Here is a 4942-nt window from a genome sequence, read left to right as displayed (position 1 = left end):
GTTCAAGCAAGCCTCTTGCCTTGGCCTCCCCAATGTGCTGGGATTACAGGTGTGAGCCAACAGGCCCAACAAGAGTATCTTTATTTTTAAAGTACTGACTAGTACCAACCAGTCCTAATAAAGCTCAGCATTCTTTTTCATCTCTTGGCTCCCCCCCCTTTTCTCACAGTGGCATTGCCAAACCTTTTCTACTCTTTCTTAAGAATTTGTGCTGGATTAATTCCCCATCCCTGTCTACTCAGCTCTGTGCCCTAGGTATCTCATCATACAGATTGCTACAACCTGGCTCCCTTGCCCTCTAGCTTCCAGATGGGTTCAGCTATTGGCTTTAGCTGAAATCCTGAGGATGAGAGGAGAGTGAGGTCACATTATTTATTCCTGTAGCTCCCTCCCTGTCAGCTTTCTACAAATTGGCTATATCCCTTTATCTAAAGGCCATAGATCCCGTCTTCTTCAAAGCTTTCCCTGGGTCCCAGTGACTGCTTCCTCCTCTTGCTTCTTCGGGCTTAGGGATGGTACCAGTTACCTACTATTACTTGTTATGGGGTAATTCATTATTTCTTATATTATTCCTCATCCTTACTCACAATTCTATACAAAATCTGTTCAAATTCAGTGTTCCACATCTTTTCTGTCGGGTTCACCACCAAGACAGCATTCAAATCCATCTTCTTCCATTCACTGTCAGCAAATGACCTTGCCTCATTCTTTATTTTTACATGAAAGGTTGAGGCCTTCCTCAAATGGCTGTACAACATCAGTTCACTAAAAGTAGTCTATGTAGGGCCAGGCACAGTGGCTCACACCTGTAATCCCAGCACTTTGGAAGGCAGAGGCAGGCAAATCACTTGAGGTCAGGAGTTCGAGACCAGCCTGGCCAACATGGTGAAATCCCATCTCTACTAAAAAATACCTACTAAAATTAGCTGAGCATGATGGTGGGCACCTGTAATCCCAACTACAGGGATTACGAGGCGAGGAGGCCGAGGCAGGAGTATCGCTTGAACCCTGAAGGCGGAGGTTGCAGTGAGTCAAGATTGCGCCACTGCACTGTAGCCTGGGTAACAGAGGGAGACTCCGTCTCAAAAAAAAGTAGTCTATATAATGGCCTGCTCTCTCTTCTTGATCTCTGAGAGCACAGGACACAGCTCATTCATGGCAGGGCACTACCCTGATTTCCTCTGACCTCGAAGGACATCTTTCCCTCATTAGCTCTTCTCCCCTCTTGCATACCTTAACTATGGATGCTGCTGAAGTCTGAACCTTGGTTTGCCCTCATGACAAATTTTTTTTTAAACAAAGGTTTATCAGTTTTTTACCACTTTATTACTTTTATTCAGATAATTTTTCAAACATATACTTGCTGGCCTAATCATTTAATTAAACTCCAGTCCTTTATCTCTTCAACCAGATGCTACATATTTTACATGGATTTCTAGTTGTCTCTTCAAACCCAGTATCACTTCATCCTTCCTCTCATTTTCCCTCCAGTTAGATTTTCTCCCATTATGTATTTTTCTTTTTTGGAATTCAGATTTATTGATTTCCATCATATTGACTTTAAAAATGGCATGAAGCTGACTGCAAGAAAGGGAACTGGTCATTTTAAGTTAAAATTAAGCGAATCGTGAAAGTACATCACCTCTGGCTTCAGTCACCACCTCGCCTTAGATTGAGTATAGATTTTTTGTGAACAAAGTTCTAGAACTCTGAAATCCAGGGATGCTGCAGGCCTCTCCCCGCAATGTCCTTCACTTTGGGTCAGCCTCCTGGGCCAGAGGTGAAAGTGCTTTCAAAAATACTGCCATTTCCCCAGCACAGTCTTTGATTGCATCCACATATTGAGTTGGAACCCAGTACACCCATTAGTCAGTAGTAAGAGGCTTTCATGGGGCCCAACTGAAACCCATCATGTGGTAGTCTTCATGTCCTTCCATATGTTCACTGACCACATTTTTTATGGATCCCATGGGCAATTTCTCAGTCCGCTCTTTACTGCCAATCCACGGTTGGTGTTGTTCTAACTTCAAGGTGAATCTCACTTTTCCTCCGGACTTATTGTACATGCTGGGCAGGGGTACCTTTTGTAGGTGCTCCTGGGCCCCCTTAACAGATGGCATCACATCTTCGGGTTTTCCTTTATCCAACGCTTTCCTGTGTTGTTTCTGCCTGCAGAGAGGCTCCTTCTTGTTGTCTTTGGCCTTTGCATCCTGCTGCGCAGCATCTTTGGGTGTGTTTACTGCTAAAACATCATTGATGGTGGAGCCAACCACCATGATCTTGGCCCCACTGGTCACTTTTATTTCTCTCAATGTCTTATCCTCAGGGACGAGTCCCTTATACATGACTTTCTGTATGGCAGGCGGGAGACCTGTAATCAGTGGATCTTCTGTTTCAGTTCGGAGCCTGTGCTGTCCAGGGGGAACTTCACGTCGTGCTTGGTCTTGTTCCAGATGATCCTCAGGTCCACCAGCTCGCTGTCTGCGCTGCCGCCCGTGTCTTCGCCGTAGCTGACAGAAGCCTGGGACACGGGGTCTCCAGGGGCCTGGGCTGGGGCCGGCTGCAGGCTGCAGGCTTCCTCGCGCGGTGCCGGAGTCCTCGGCCACCGTCCCTGCCCCCGCTCCTGCCGTGGCTTCGGCCTCCAAGCAGTTGAGGGGCCGTGCCAGCGCCTCGGTCGCCACGGTCTTAGCTTCGGTGTCCATGCCAGGTTCCTCCATGCCATCCGGGACCCCGGCCGCTGCCATGATGATTGTGTACCAGATTTTCTCCCATTATGTATTTTTTCCAATGGTAACTATGTTCTCTTTGGCTCAAGAGTTTAAAACATTGAAATTTTGTTTTTGTTTTTTTTGAGACAGGGTCTCCCTCTGTCACCTGGGCCTGAGTACAGTGGCGTAATCATAGCTCACTGCAGCCTCGAACTCCTGGGCTCAAGTGATCCTCCTGCCTCAGCCTCCCAAAATGCTGGGTTTACAGATGTTAGTCACCATGCCCAACCGACATTATTTTTTTAATGCTTCTATTTTCTGTGCTCCTCCACTCCAATTACTTATTGAATTCCACATTTTTTCTTAAACTTATTTCTCAGAGTTCTTTTCTTTCTCACTGTTCTAATCAATGTTTTGTTTGTTTGTTTGTTTGTTTGTTTTTATCATAGGCCAAGATTATTTTCATAGTCAATTTGTCTTCAAATTCCACGCTCCGCCTAGTCCTACGTGAGAATTAATTTTTCTAGAATATTGCTAATATCATGCAGTTGTAGAATATGGCTCCAATTATAATTACAATGTCAACAACTAATTTTCATAGAATACTTGCCATATGTTGGGTGCTATACAATTTTTTATATGGATTAATTATTTTAATCATAAGAATCCTATAAATATACAATTATACATACATTTGGAAGAATTTTAGAACATTTAGAAAACTCCCAGAATCACCTAGCTACTGGTGGTACTAGGATGCAAACTGAGCTTGAAAAGAAAAGTCGTGCCATTAATCTTTTTCTTATGCTATATAAATTCCTCAACCTGACTTCTGAAGTGCTCCACAAACTGCTCCCCCGCACCATATAGTCCAATCTCAGCTTATGTTTCTCTCTGCATCAAACAGAGGGAGAGTTTCCTAATGCACCATAAACACACCATACTCATTCCAGTTCTTTCCCTTTCCTTTTGCACTTGTAAATTTTTTCTCCTGTCATCTGATCAAATTCTCTTCTTGAGTTAAGGAATGGCTCCAGAATAGAATAAAGCCTTCATAAAATGCTATAGTTTTTTTTTTTCTCAGAGCCTACAAGACCACTTACTGTCTGCCCCATTCATTTTCACATTCACTCATGAAGTGCTTTGGATTTTTATTTAACTGTTACATCTAAAATTGGTGTGTATTCATCCCAGAAGAAAATATTGAACATTTTTATTTGTCAGGCCCTATATAAGGGCTGAGAATACAAAGATGGGTACAATTCAGTCTCTGAACTTGACGAGTTTAATTCAAGTGGAAAGCAAAGATGTAAACTAAAATAATATACTCTGATAAGTGATAATATTGGAAGGTGACATTGCAGTGATGCTTCACTCCAATAATTGTATGACTGCAAATGTATTAAGGATAAGGGAGCCAGGTTTCTCACTGACAGAGAAACAAGTTACAATTAAAGAAAGGGAGAAAACCCTGGGAGTAATGTCACCCCAATAGCAAAGAGCCCACTAGTGCCCAGTTGTTGGTTTAGAAACCAGCAGTTTTGCTTCACTTTATGATGGGGATACATCCTGAGAAATGCATCATTAAGTGATTTCATTGTTGTGTTAACATCAAAGAGTGCACTTACACAAACCTTGATAGTATAGCCTACTGCACACCTAGGCTATATTGTATAGCTTGTTGCTTCTAGGCTGCAAACCTGTGCAGCATGTTACTGTACTGAATACTGTAGGCAATTGTAACATAATGGTAAGTACCTATGTATCTAAACATATAAAATGTACAGTAAAACTATGGTATTATAATCTTATGGGACCACCATCCTATATGTGGTCTGTCATTAACAGAAACGTGTGGCATGTGATTGTACTTAATTGATCAGTCCTCTTGTGTGTAACCAGTTCCCCTAATTGCCACCAGCCTCTCACCCTGAAAATTCCTTCCTTACCCTGCTTGGGCTATGATTCCCTACTGTGGGCCGCCATATTAGTCTGTTCTCACAGTACTATAAACAACTACCTGACACTTGGTAATTTATGAAGAAAAGAGGTTTAAGTGAATCAGTTCCGCAGGCTTAACAGGAGGCATGACTGGGATGCCTTAGGAAACCTACAATCATGGTAGAAGATGAAGAGGAAGCAAGCAGCACCTATGTCACAAGGCAGCAGGAGAGAGAATGAAGTGCCACACACTTGAACCATCAGATCTCATGAGAACTCACTATCATGTGAAC

General features: G+C 43.0%; 1 pseudogene; it reads right to left on the bottom strand.

The window, feature by feature from the left end:
- Positions 1-1792: 1792 nt before the first annotated feature.
- LOC100985217 (ubiquitin domain-containing protein UBFD1-like) lies at positions 1793-3760 on the bottom strand (annotated as a pseudogene).
- Between the last annotated feature and the right edge of the window lie 1182 nt (positions 3761-4942).

This window comes from Pan paniscus, chromosome 3, assembly GCF_029289425.2.
Source record: "Pan paniscus chromosome 3, NHGRI_mPanPan1-v2.0_pri, whole genome shotgun sequence".
Lineage (NCBI taxonomy): Eukaryota > Metazoa > Chordata > Mammalia > Primates > Hominidae > Pan > Pan paniscus.
Note: the sequence above shows the minus strand (reverse complement) of the source record. Positions and strands in the feature narration are given on the sequence as shown.